The sequence below is a fragment of the Sebastes fasciatus genome, chromosome 2 (assembly GCF_043250625.1).
Source record: "Sebastes fasciatus isolate fSebFas1 chromosome 2, fSebFas1.pri, whole genome shotgun sequence".
NCBI classification, from domain to species: Eukaryota; Metazoa; Chordata; class Actinopteri; order Perciformes; family Sebastidae; genus Sebastes; species Sebastes fasciatus.
In genome coordinates, this window is record NC_133796.1 from 9,263,975 (window position 1) to 9,279,072 (window position 15,098).

A 15,098-nucleotide genomic window follows, 5' to 3' on the forward strand; every position below is an offset into this window, starting at 1 on the left:
AGAGGCAGAGTAGGGGCAGTAGAGACAAGTCACACTTGACAGATTTTTGGTTGCGTGACCAAGATGATTGCACTCTGGAGCAAGTAAGTAGACCAACATATGTGGGCAGCAGACCCAGCACTGTAAGCACTATTAGGCTGCCAACAAGCTCTGCTGTGCAGAAATACACAGCATATATTCAAGACAGGTGTAAAAAGATTCACTTTGTTATTCTACCGTCACCTCGAAATGATTATATGTCAGAGAAGTGATAAACAAAGAAATAAGAAAAGAGCCAGGAGGGCAAACACAGAACCAAACTATCGGGCTCTCTACAGCTATACAACATGCTTCAAATCCATCAGCCCTACTAAAGACCAACAAACCATTAGTTATCTATCCAGCCAAACACTGGCAAACCACTTAACGAATCAGGCACATGGTTGCTTTACCATCCAACAAGATTTTTACAATAGCACTCAAAATCATGTGTTGTCATGTGCCCAAGCATAGTGATTTGCAGTCAGTTTGCCTGATTGAAGTGAACCCCCAATACAGTAGGACCAGAACTAATTGTGACATTGACTTTGACATTGGCAGATGAGCTGTGTTGTCTTCCCAGTTCTTTATCAAGGGAGGTGAATGATTCTGTGTGTGTGTGTGTGATGTCTGTGTTTGTGTGCTATTGGCAGAAATGCTACTACATCCTCTTTCTCTGATGTTTTTAAAACCCAGCAGACAAAGAGGCTTACTGATATTACTTCTGTCAGTACATTAACCCCATAGTTATCCTTTGCCATCGCAAGCCGACCTGCAACAATCATCCTCGCACCTGTGGACTCCCCTATACCACAAGAGCTTCACTCCTCAGCAAAGGTCAGAGATTTTTAACTAGAAGGGCATGACAGCAGAGTCTTGTGAGAGGTGGCAAATCAGATCCTCCTTGACAGGCATTTTATGCTGCACACCACTAGCTTAGAAAGAAAAATGGCATCATTTCTAACCTTTACTGACCCAGGAAAAGTTATTTGACTTACACTAAATGCTCATTTTCAACCCGACTGTGCATCACATTCAGGACGTTCTACATATTCACATACCCACAGGATTCTATTGTTGGCCACTGGGAGATGCCCAGTATATTTTTAGCTTTCTATCATTCAATGGTTAGCCACTGGAAGCCAACCAGCACAACCACATTGTTTTTCTTTTGGCCTCTGGGAGCTAGGAATTGCAACCACAGTCTTGCATTATCTACCACTGGAAGCTGTCCAGTAAACCACCAGTACAGTAGGAAACTAATGCCTGCAGGTCAACATGACTCAACTCACTTTTGGTACCAGGTCCTTTTCTCTATTTCGTTTTCCACTTCGGATAGCACCCCTTCAGTGTGAAACTGCTGTGACATCATCTTCAACGCGATACTTGCTGAATCCTTTCATCGGCAACCAAACAGAAGAACATCTGCACTTCGTCAATTGTGCAGCGTAGTGTGGGCTTACATAGTGTATAGCATAGTTTTGCAGGCTTTTTGCCCGGGCGTTATGTATCCGGGTTTTCTTGTGAACATGATAGCTAAGGAACACCTGGAGGAAATTTCTTCAAATGTGGCACAAACGTCCACTTGGACTCAGGGATGAACTGATTAGAAGTTGGTGGTCAAAGGTCACTGTGACTTCACAAACCACATTTTTGGCCATAACCCAAGAATCCATATGCTAATTATGACAATTCACACTAATGTCTAATAGGATAAAGTGATGACATTTTGGACAGACTTAGATGTAAACTGCAACTTGACTGGCTGGCGGAGGCATACAAACTCTAGGGGGTAATTCTATCTGGGTCTGAAATCTGGGTCGAGTGAATTAAAAAATTGTTGTCTCTATCGATGGTAGCTTGGCTATTTAAAAATGGAGCGTTTGTGTAGGATGTCCCGTGTTGCGCTGGTGATGATTTTCTCTGAGCAATCATTGGTCTGCAGTGTTTTAACTCAACCTTCTCAGCTCGATTGAAACCTACCAAAAAAAGTAACAGGTACTATCCACAACTTCTGCTAATGGAAAACCAAAAAAGAGCGAGTTGAGTAGAGCTGTGTCGTACCATGCAGTGGAAATGCGGTAAAACAGTATCTTGCTTGTTCCTTCAGCTGCAACGTTACTTCCTTTTGCTCCACTGTATGCCTGTAGCAGGTGAACCAGTTTCATCCATTCAATTCCTGTATTGTCTTGTCTCACTATGCTCCCATCCAATGCATCCACACTTATTAAATGCAGTAAGATCGGGCGTAGAGTAGGGTCTCATGTAGTTGAAGTCTGCTTGCCCTATGGAACTGCTTCATTACCTAATGACACAAGACAGCCAATTTCAGCAGAAAAGGTCAGTTTGTTTACACGTGCACTGAAGCTTTATAGCTGAGAGAATGGAGGTATCGCTGCAGGGAATTTAAACATTTGGATTTGTGAATTAATGAATTGGATAAAAGGGTATGGTGTTGTTTGTGAGGTTGTGAGGTGTTCATTAGAATAATAGTAGGTTGGCAGATAAAAGGAGAGGAGGGTGTATATACAGTAGCCTTTAACACCAGCTCAAGATTTACTCTGCGTTCAGACTGTTAGCAGCAGTTGTTGGCTGCAGCTCAAATCGTATTTCAGCATGAGGTAGGACATATGGCAGTGCTGAGACAGGGTTGGCTTCAAACAGGTGGTAGGACTCAAAGGATCAACTTCAAATGGCTTTTCATATGGAGAAACAAAAGAACCAGGGGACTGGTTATTTTAGAAAGTAAACGTAGTGAAGCTTGAGAGCAAGTTCAAGCAGAAAACTTGAGTGTACTGCTAGTCACTGCAACATACAGTATATCAAACGCTCTCCCACAGCATATGTCTGTAGGCTCTAGGTTGCCTCAGGGGGAAGTTATTATTGTCAGGTCTGAGTCTGGATGCCATATACATATCCTATATTCACATACAACTCTATTAAATGTGAGTTTAATGCTCACATGCAAACTATAGTACAATTGTGACTCTCGCGATGTAAAGATATCGTAGAGTAATGGCATCCTGAGCAGAGAAGGAAGTCACTCTCCCGCTGTGTGTGTTGTAATCCGTGCTTCTCTGTGCTCTGTTGACACTGCTGGGCCGGCCACATGTGCTTTTTAGTGCATGTGAGTGTGCCCCACTGGCTAGCTCATGGCCGCCGCTCTGCACTGCGCTCATTTGGCGGTTACAGCTGATAACGCTGTCCCGACAAATGGCGTTGTCGCGGAAGTGTAGCGCCCACCCTCTTGTTCCCCCTCAGGTAAACCCTGTTGGCTCTGTCCACACTGCTGGCTCAGCCATCGCCATGTTGAGAGCCGTATGGAGGCACTAGATAGGCCTATGCTCTGAATTTAAAAACACAACTGAGCAGTTCTCAGGTGTGTGTGCTGAATTGTGCTGAGTGAAACTTATGTGGAGAAACAAGTGTTTACAAAGAAATGTTAAAAAATAATGAAAAACATTTGCCCTCTAGATTGTAGTGTCATTAATATTTTTCTGCTCTGAATTTTTTTGTATTTTTGTTGTTACTGTGTGGAGAAGGTCAGCCAGCCTCTGGGCTACAGCTAGGAGGGGGGATATATTGGGTTGGCGTTGCTCAGCTCAGCTTGTTATGAGGGCTAAATGTCACCGCTTCAGCTGGGCTGATGCTGTTGCCCTGCTGCCTCCCCGGGGGGTTGATGGAGATTCAGTCCAAGCTTTGGAGACATTTTGCTTTCCAGGTTATAGCTCTCCAACAGAAAATACCAATTCCATTCATTACTGTGCACGACTGCAAATTCACATGCTGGTTGTGAAAAGAGTGAAGAGGGCCATTAGTTAGGGCCATATCTAAGGCTAAGGCTCTTGACTGGCCAGGCCAAGCGCCCATTATATGATGGGGCTAGATCCAGATATGTTTCAGATGAATATTTAGAATCCACTTGTCAATAGGGTCTTGTAGCTAACCACCCTGCTAAGACACGACAAAGTCTGTTGAGTGCATCTTGAGCGTGTCTGGCAAAGATGTTTTGATATTATGAGCTACCCCATGTCTTGGACTTCTTTTTCTTAGCTCTGTAAATATCCTCTGTAGACTGCACATTATCGGTGACTCATTTTTCTTTAACAAACTACAACAAATAGATACATACATGAATACATGAATAAAATATTAATGTTTTCATTGAGAGCACCATCAAATGATGAACCTTTTAAATTTGTGTTATAGTATATTGGTCAACATATTCATTATTTTGATCATCTTAAAGGCCGTAACACACAGTCAGTGTTTTCTTCGCACGTCAGTATATTTGTATACACGAAACGCAAATATTACGCAGCGAAAAAGCGACATAATTCTTCTGAGCTTTCGCACCGCAAATTACGGCATCAACCAATCATGTTGTGTGGAACCGGTTGAATTGCGCTTATGTTTATGAAACAACAACACGGAGGCTCTGAAGTCCGAACCAAGACGGCAAACTTTACTCCTTTAAACATTGACAAAGGTAGTGCAGACTAGATCCACTCCTTCCGTTCTCACCATTTACAATAAAAGCCCTAGACATATAATATTAGTAGGAGAGTATTTCACATTTTTGTGACGTTTACTCGTCACGACCCCGGTGTGTAAAGGTCTTAAGACAAGTTGGCAGCTTTGACAAAACATCGTAAGATGGCTGGCTAAATTAATGTCCGTCGTGGTTTGATTAAAGGAATACTTCACCCACAAAATGACTTTTCATATATCAATTACTCACCTCGTTCTTGCTTAAATTCTTCTTAAATTCAACTTAGTTTTTCTCGCATGCCTCCAATGTGAACCAAAAACGGCGGAAAATGGTGTAAATCCTTGATGAATTTAAGTAAATGGAGTCCAGCTTTAACAACAGTGAAATTTAAAAAAACATCCGTTTACAAACTCTCACACAACTCATGCAGTATAATCCAAGTCTTGTTTATCCAGTCGTATGCTCACTACTTCCCAAACACATGCATCTTCACCAAAATCATACTATTTAAAACACTCCCTCCACTACCGTCTCATGATTGCGCATACATGCTGCAAATCCATGCATGAGACAGTAGTTGCGTAAGCATTTTGAATTGTATGATTTTGGTAAATGAGACTTGGATTGTACTGCACGAGTTGTGCAAGAGTTTGTAATCAGATTTTTTATATATTTTTGCTGTTGTTAAGCTTCTACTTCAGTTCATCAAGGATTTACTCGTCTTTCAGATAGTACGTTCACCTTGGACGCAAGCAAGCAAAACAAAGTTGTCTTCAAGAATTCAAGGTAACACGCGGTGAGTAATTGATATACGAATGGCCATTTTGTGGGTGAAGTACAGTTTTCTTTTATGTACTTTATGACATTATGACGTTAATAACTAGAAGCTTTCAACCTTTGGCCAAGACATACAGGGGGAAGGGAAAATAGCCTTTTATTGTTGCTGGCCGCTAAGTACGTCAGACTATAGCAGGGTGGTGGCTGATGACATATGCTGCCACCTAATAACCACGTAGACATTCTTCTGCAGAGAAACGGCCACTGGTAGGAGAGAGGTGAGTGTGTCATTTCTACAGGATTAAATGGGCAAGCCTATATTCCCTGTACTGCTCTTTAAAAGGTGAAGCCTGTGTAAAACATGCATGCTGCATGTTGGTAATAACACTGATGTACTAGATTACTTTTCCATCAGTGCTAATTAGATTTTTTGTATTACTTCAGTGTGGTCCTGAACTGTGTATGCAATTGCATTGTTAGTCATTCTTACATCGTCTCTCTCTTTTCTTTTAACTCACACTCACATCAGCCTGCACTCCACAGTGTTTGGTAAGACATCAGTAAATAAAAGCCAGGTCAGTTACTTAATCAGTCAGACACATTACTTGCGACACTGTGATCAGGCTATTCTCATTCACTGTTCGTACTTATACCTAGGAAATGTAATGCACTGTAATTCATATATAACCCACGTAATCGTGAGCCGGGATGTGCAGGAGGCTGCCTCTAAGGAAGTCAGGTGACATACCGTATTACAAAGAGAGACAAAGTCCCATGGATGTATACAGAGAACTGGATAAAGCGTTGGAGGCGAGGCCCCGTTCATTCCTATCAAAGTTGCTCAGTGGCGCATGAAGCCAAAATGGCTCAACTGTCGAGTGATAAAATTACCCGGATTTTCCGCATCCATGGGCCAATCTTCTGCACATTTCCCACAGCAATCGCCGTTTAAGATCCAGTGACTTCATTAGGCTCATCATTCCAAAAGTCCGTACTGTGTTTGGTCATAACTCCTTTCATTTTGCCGCTGCAAATGACTGGAACTCACTACAAAACACGCTCAAACTAACAGCTCTCACCTCTCTCAACATGTTCAAACAAAAGTTGCAACAAGTCATAGTTGACTGCTGTACTTGCTGACCAGCCCTCACTTCTCTCTCTCTCTTCCATTTTTACAAAGAACATCCAGTAATCCGCCTTTTTTTGTACATAGTGTTTATTAATTTACATATGCTGTTTTTAGCCATTTTCTCATGTGTTTGTCATACTGTATTGTATCTGTGCTGTTTGTGTCACTTGTGTGGACTGTGCTACTGCCTCTTGGCCAGGTCATCATTGTAAATGAGAATTGGTTCTCAATTGATTTTACCTGGTTAAATAAAGGTCAAATAAATAAATAAAATAGAGCAAGCGCAGCAGCATTTCCTTTAACCCCGCCTCCCAACTGCTCGATCTCTGCTCGCTCACAGGAACAGCAGTTCATTATGCCTAGGGAAATAAATGTATTTGGCTATTAGTGAATTCTACAACTTTTATGACCTAATGATTTAAGTGAGGGCTATTGAAGTGTTTGTTCTGGGAAGTTGATTTACCCCCAAGAAATGATCCGCTGATTTACGGACGTCTGTTTCCCAATGTAAGTCTATAGGAAAAAGTATTTTTGGGCCGAATGGCATCATGTTACAGACCCAGAAGTTGTAATTCCTAGGTTTAGCCACTATGAAAATTGTCTCTTTCTGTGGGCTTGCAAAGTCCACATAAAGAGGAAGTCAGGGTCAATGGATGGCTCAAACAAACACACTTTCACTCAGTAGACCGCTGTTTGTGTCCCGTGTGAAACCATTTCAATGTTGACTTATTTTACTGTACTTATTTGAAGTAACTTATGTACTTAACTAACGCCAGTTACCTAAGTTACGTAACAAACATACTAATTTTACATGGCAAAAGTTCTTATTTGAACCAAAACCACAACCTTTTCCTAAACCTAACTAAGTTGTGTTGCCTAAACAGGCTCTGCACTGCAGGGAGAGTTAGTAAGCCTAGAGGGTTGAGTGAAAAGCACATTTGAAATTTTTTCAATTGTTGGTCTGATGATGCACTAAATGTATATATTGCTTGAAACTATACTAATGCTTGACTGCTAAAAAAAAAAGACTCAAAGCCTTAGGTGACAAAACATTTGAACGTAGCAGTGTCAGTAACGGTACTAGTCGGTATCATATACGTAGAGCTAATCTTAAAAAAGGAAACAATCCAGGTTGTGTCAAATAACATCTTTGGTCTATGTATCAGGCAAAGTCTCTGATAAAATAAGATGCCTTATGGTTGAAAAGCTCTTTTGGGAATTATGAAATCCTATACATTCAAGAGACAATGAGGTCATCTACCATATCTACCTGCCTGTAACAGTTGATTTAAAGGATGACACAGGTACAGTATGTAATGACGCTGTCGTAAATTATATGCTCAGGGTAAGGCTGGTTTATGGCCTGTACGTGTATTTCACACTTGCCTGATCGATGTCAGGGCCTGACTGTTCAGGACGTACTGTATGTAAATAATACCACTAAGATCTGGAGCATATGATACCGCTATCAGTATTCTAACATCATTCAGTAACAGTACTGTTGGCATTTTCAATTTGCTTACTGCTGATCAAACTACGTGTCTAGCCTTCCATACTGATGATGTGCTCATAAGCGTCATGTTGTTATGTTGTCATGGTTCTGTATACATCCTGCGGTCTGTAATCAATCATGCCTTTGTGTCGATAGGATAGGTAGAAAGCTAGGTAATGTCTTTCATGGTTAATCCCACCATTGTGTCGACTCTGATGTGCCGTAGGAGGCTATTTAGTCGTTATAGAACATGGGTAATTGATCACAATGATGATGACATAATGTGTTACGGATGATGGTCTGATTTTCCTCTATATGGACTGTATTTCCTCTGTGGACTATTGGTCTGCAAACAAAGGGATTTTGTTATGAAAGAGGTGCAGTTTCTATCCATGTAACATTTGGGTATGGAAATTGAAAGACTATGCATCTGTCAAACTTAATTGGACCCAATATCCTTTTTACTCAGAGCAAAAATCATTTTGACATGCTCTCAGCTCTCAAGTCTGTCCCAGGCAATTAATTTTTTCTTTCTTTCTGTTTTTCATCAGGGGGCCTCTTTGAGAGCAAACACTCTTTCTAAAGCGAGGCCCAAACATTCATCCAGTAAAAAAAAAAAAAAAAAAGAAAGGAGAAAATGTGTTGAAATTACAAACCAAAACCATAGACTGAATCATAGGAAATGTGAAATATTATTACCTTAAAGTCATTGAGGCGTTAATGAAGCTCTTGATGTAATTCCGAAAATGAACAAGTAGTTCACATACACAGCACTAATAGGAGTACAGTTATTTAGGTGAGAAAAGCAATTTAATTCATGTCTTCATAAGAAACTGTTCATTTCAGCTACCTGATGCCGTATTACATGTGATCCCTCTGCTTAGCGTTCTTCTCATTCAATAGCACTCCGTTACTACAATGGACCAATTTTTCCACATGTAATTATCCCATGAGAAACATTAATGCCTCTTTGGTTGTGATTGGTTGGTTAAGGAAAAAGCATTTGGCATCTGTTGGCGCTTTTCTGTTTTCCATGTTTTCAAAGCTTTGTAGTAGCAGATGGGGGTAAAATATGCTTTGTGCAAACACATCGTGATAAGACAATTACAACTCACCAGTCCTCTGATCTGGTATCATAATTACAAGATTAAAAGAAGGGATAGGATAGCTTCAGAAATACAGCCTCATATATAAATCAGTATCAAATCCATCACCAGTGATAAAACACAAAACATTTTCATAACTGCTTCTGCACGACATGTCTCAGAATCAAATACAGCTACTTGATAATTCATAATTATTTAGCGTGAAAGGGTCAAAACAACTTTGTTTATTTTACCCTTTATCAAGAAGACAGTGATAAACTCCTATGCACACACACAAATAGAGGGCAAGCACGCAGTGTTTGTCCTTTTACAGACCTTGTTTTTCTCATCACTAAATCTCCAACATAGCATAGCACAGAGCAGCAACACTCACTATCCATCTTCTCTGTTTCTTTTATTTTCCTTTGTTTCTCTTGCTCTTTTACAATCTTTCATTGATTCTCTCTTTACTTTAATGGCCCCCCTTTTGCTTTATTGCCATGACGGTTATTCTGCATCAACGGAGGCAATCTAGTCCACATAACAATAAACATGTATGCCACTTGTATGAGTGTGTGTGTGTGTGTGTGTGTGTGTGTGTGTGTGTGTGTGTGTGTGTGTGTGTGCGTGCGCGTGCGCGTGTGGTGTGCGTGCTGCACCACCTGCGGTAGTTTTGAACTGTCTGCAGCTCAACAGCTGCTGATCTGCTGACACAACAACTTAAATACAGGTCTAAAACCAAACTATTATTTTCTGGACACACACATGCAAACAAATAAACACCAAATACAGTAGAAGTGCAGATGCACCCACACCAGCCTCTCCATAGAAGATCTGCAGGTTAATGCATGTGTTGTTCCTCACCTTGTCCCAATGTGTGTGACTCCCCCTCCTCCACTCCAGTTGTCTCTGCGCTGTCCTTCATGTAAATCCGCCTCCTTCATAGCAACACTCCACATCTCATTCCTCTGTGTGTGTGTGTGTATGTGTATGTGCAGGTGTACCGGCAGCAGGCGTCAACCAGACTGGCAGTGTTGGAGGAGGCAGCGGAGGGGAGGACAGCTTCTTACCACAGGGAGATCCTTCACCTGCAGAGGCTGCTAAGAGAAAGACAGGAGGCTGAGGAGAGACTGCTGCAGTCCAAACGGTAGGAGGGGAGCGAGGAGGAGAGAGAGAGAGGTTGAGGGAGGAGAGAGTGGAGGAGAAACGGTCAGAGGCAGGCAGGCGGAAAAAGGGAGGAGGATAGGGAGAGAATGTGTGAATGAAAGGAGGAGGAGAAAGAGAGAGGAGACGGTGTGTGTGTGTGTGTGTGTGTCACGGGAGAGAGGGCAGAGACAGCGAGAGGCAGCAGCGAGATGTGTATGGAGGCAGAGCCGGTCACATCAACAAAACAATTACTGACAAGAAACAGATAGACATGTCTAGACAAACAGATCGGTTTCACCCTTTTTGTACATTTTTCTTACATTGTCTCCCCAAAAAGAATAAGTCAGGCCAATTATCATCTGATTTCAGCTTATCATAGATTTATAAATCACAAGGACAGTACATTATAGAAATATAATGTTTACATAGTTTGTCCACCAGAGAGCATTGACTCTTGCTCTACATACTTGGACACAAGTCTTTAATAACTAAATGTAGATCTGCTATAACCAATATTTTTAACAAAAATATACATCAAAATGATGCAATGCAACAATGCATCAAATAGCTACGTGTATGTGAAAGTCGTCGTTCACAGTGAAATACTCAGTGTTTAGATTCAGAGCGTGAATATTGGACATTCATGAGCTGGCCAGAAACACCAAATGAATGCCAATGTCACTGTGTACCGGATGTGTAAATAAGCAGCAACACATTCGCCATATCAACTACATAAGCTGATAATGTCATTATTTTGTTTACAGCATCTGTACGATCTGTCATTGCAGCTGCAGTGACAAATATGCTAGTTAAAGTTTTAGAAGTCGACATGCTTGATTTAAGGGCCTTACATACCATCTACGATGGTGCTGCCATCACTTTTTCTGCTGTGATCTCAGAATTAATATAGTAATCTACTCGAATGTCGCTATGTGTATTGTTTACGTGATGCGAATCCGGATGTTATGGTAAATGGTAAATGGACTTGCATTTATATAGCGCTTTTCCAGTCTTCCGACCACTCAAAGCACTTTACACCACATGTCAGCCTCACGCATCCACACACACATTCATACACTGATGGTAGAGGCCATGCGAGGTGCCAACTTTTGCCCATCAGGATCTAATCTAAATACTCATTCACACACAGATGGCTATGCCTTCGGGAGCAATTTGGGGTTAAGTGTCTTGCTCAAAGACACATCGACATGTGACCGGAGCAGCCGGGGATCGAACCACCGACCTTCCGATTGGTGGACGACCTGTTCTATAAGGTCTGAGTTCTCCGGTGTGCCCTCTAGTTGAATCCTCTAGTAACACGCATAGTACATAGGCAACTATGTGAACAATTCCGTTAATCATGTAGCAGGTTGTCTATGTGAACGCTTGGTTAAAAAGCAAGTATATCTCCGGCCTTTAAGCTGCAGTGGGTAGAATTAGAGCAAATATGATTTAAAAAAAGTTATTTTTATAAAACGGTCACTATATCCTGACCTTAGTGCATGAGACAGGTAATCTGAAAGAAAATCATGTGCCTCTGTGTCCTCCTGTGTCCTCCAGAAAACAACCAATCAGAGCCGAGCTGGAGCCTTACTGTCTATGAGCAGCTGTCAATCACTCGCAAACTCCGATCAAACAGTCAAACTAGGCAGCGCTGATCAAATAAGAATCAATATTCTGTTACTGTTTTACAGCTAGACCGTATGCTACAAGATGTTTCTGAATAACATTTGAGGCGAGAAATAGACATTACAGTAAGAGAATATTGATTCATATTTGATCAGCGCTGCCTAGTTTGACCGTTTGATTGGAGTTTGCGAGTGATTGACAGCTGCCTCCGTTGAATGAACAGTCAATAGGAACGCTCTCTCTCTCTGAAATGACTTGTGATTGGCCAAAGTCTCCCGTTACAGGCTAGATTTTTTAAAGCCTGATAACAGAGCCAAGAATGAGGTGCAGAAGTCTCTCTCAGAACACTTGAATTACAATATGCTGAAAGGTTATTATGGAATTTTTGCCCAATGATGCCAAAAACATTCTGCCTACTGCCGCTTTAAGGGATCTTATCAAAACTGTTTGTTTATGTCATGTGTTTAGTTCAAGTAATGAATATTGATAGATTTATTGTTATTGGATTTAAAAAAAAATCTCCAATGTCATTATCTGTATCAGCCTTGACATATAGTAGAAGTTAGGCTTTACACAATACAGTGCAAACAACAACAATTCAACAAGTGAGAGTACACAAGAGACCACAACAACACAACCTGGTAACTCAGCCACAACACATCATAACACATCACTTTTCTAAAGCAAGACATCAACTCCTTTGCTTCTCTGTATCTATGTATTCTCCACAGTTTCTATATTTGTACAGTTCAATTTCCACTCTCATCGCCGGGTTCAGGAGATAGATGCTGACATCCCTGGAAACCAACTGGACCCAGCAGATCAGACAGCTCAATTCTAAATTTCTCTCTCCACTCTAAATCAGTTAACCCCCTCAGGACCGTCCATTTCTACCAATCCTCCAATCCCCGCTGTGTATTCTCATGAACAGATGCTGGATTGCAGGAGGTGCAACAATGGTATCTGATTTTCAACAGGATTAGCATGGAGCCTGAAGCATTTTATTTTAGAATTGTAGAGAAAGTGTCGTATCTTTTCTGCGACAGTGCTGTTGAAGTGATGATGAAGGATGCTCCGAGGACACTGTTCTTGCTGGTAAAATAGAGTTTATTACAAACAAGCCACACATGTCATACGGACGTCTCGAGCAGTCCGGAGGCCTCCAGTCGAATATGAAAGTCCTCCCTTTGGGGCTCTCGTACCTCCTTATATTGGGTTCAATTCAGGCAACTTGCTGAGCTAAGCGTATGCTTAGGTATGTGACCTTTGACCTACATGTTTATCTTTCAGCCCCTGGATCCACCGCATGACCCCAGGTCTCCCCGTCCGCTTCCTGCACATATGTTTCCAACTGGGGGCCTCTCTGTCCGGTGCAAGACCTGAAAATATACCACATATTCCCCCCTTCGAGACTTAACAAAGTCTCGAAAAAATAAGAGAAGAAACATACAGGTGTATTAACATGACAAATTTAACAACCTGTCCTTATTACTATTGAAACAACTTTATGGAGTATAAAAGTGAGAGTGAAAAACCTGTCAGGCAGCTAATCTTTCTTGAACAATGTATTAAACAATGTATACAGGAAAATTCTCTCACGGTCCCTCTGCCAAGGCGACCATACATAATACTCCATAATACTGAAATACAGAATTTTAGCAATTTGTATATGGAACTGATTTACGCAATGCATATGGAACTCTCAGCAAATTAAAACAAAACAAATGTCCAAAGTCAGGCTGGTCGACCCATCGCACCCTTCTATGGACCTTTTCCTGCCTACCCCACTGTCCCTAAACATCGAGAAAAAGAAAAAGAAAACATCTGAGGTCCCATTATATTTAGAAACCATCATTTCTCAAGCATGTAATACACAAAAAAGAAAATTCCTTTTCAATAACACTAAGGTAACATCTCAGAGAAGACATAAGACTGTATAACGCTGTAGTTTCTCAGCAGCCTTGACTCAGGTGTAGTCTCGATGACGTCTTGACTCTGGATGTTGTATCGACAGTCCACGTTCAGAGTTCTTCAGGCCATTCGTATTTTCATGTTTGAAATGTCTGAATCCATTCAGCCCCTCGGAGTCCCTGACAATCCACCACCCTCACAGTGTTCTTCCCCCAGAATGTTCTAGAATGAAAGAAAAGAAAACCAGTATCTTTTGCATACAGAACAGATACAAATTTAAACATCAAACACAGAATAAGAACACTTTTATAAGTAAAAATGTGAAATTAGAAATCATAAATGTGAAATTAATCATATTGTTCATAAATGTCCATTAATCATATTGTTCATATTAGAAATCATAAATGTGAAATTAATCATATTGTTCATTTGTTGCCATACCCCCCCTTCGAGACTAAACAAAGTCTCGAAAGAGCAACACAACATCAACACTACAAACTACACAAGCAAAAACAGAGGTAAATAATATGATTATGTTTTAAAATGGATATTCCTCCATCACTTCGATCTTTATTGCGTCATCCTCTTCCACGTCCGTGTCAGCTTCGTGTAATAATGGCATCAACGTTTGATCGCCGGGCAGCACAACTCCAACCCATTTAATTATCATGGCCTTTGCAAAGGTCAACAACATCGTGCAAAAACAAAACATCACGCACAACGACAGAACGAGCGCTACCAAAACCTGAACTAACACTGCTCCTAGTGGCCCCAATTTATCCCGCAACCAAGCGTTTGCAGACCATCCCGCGTCTTCTGATGGGCCAAACGCATCTCTTATGAGCTTCAATGCCCCTATGACACTAGTCATATTATCAGAACCATCGGGAATCAAAGTGTAGCAAGCATCTCCTGTTAAATTTAAAGCAACACATAAGCCCCCTTGTTTGGCCAAAATATAATCAAGAGCCATGTCATGTTTCAGCAACGTCAGTCTGTGACTTCTCTGGGTGTTTGACAACAATTCGAAACCTCTTATAGTTTCGTTTGCAAAGCCCTGTAAGGTGTATGTAATGTTGTCGATGTGATCTGCCAAGAACGTCACACCATACCATGGAAAAAATCCTATACCCCACTTCTCTCCTAAACTTATTCTCCAATGGAAGGATTCCAACTTGTGAAACTGTGCCAACTCACGTTTTCTCCTACTACTTGAAGCGACATCAGATTGGACCCCCTCTGTCCCTACTCCCTTCTGGATAGTAAGAACCTCATATGGAAGTTTCAACAGTGACATATAACAGCATCCTGTCCACCCATATGGTAGAAATATGTATGCCTTATTACCACAGACCCACCAAATATCCTTGAAATTCCCTATAGTCACATTCCCTGGCAATATCTGGTTATGTACCCTCA

At 41.2% G+C, this 15,098-nt stretch overlaps 1 protein-coding gene and 1 long non-coding RNA gene across 3 annotated transcripts in view; both read left to right on the plus strand.

Annotated features, from left to right (window-relative positions):
* The window catches only part of LOC141783438 (ATP-binding cassette sub-family C member 12-like), a 247,760-nt gene that overhangs the window by 45,750 nt on the left and 186,912 nt on the right, over positions 1–15,098 (plus strand). The window lies entirely within an intron of this gene.
* The window catches only part of LOC141783549 (uncharacterized), a 43,304-nt gene continuing 37,918 nt past the window's right edge, over positions 9,713–15,098 (plus strand). Inside the window, exon 1 of the long non-coding RNA XR_012597294.1 lies at positions 9,713–10,140. This is a non-coding gene — a long non-coding RNA (uncharacterized LOC141783549). The remainder of the gene's footprint in view (positions 10,141–15,098) is intronic.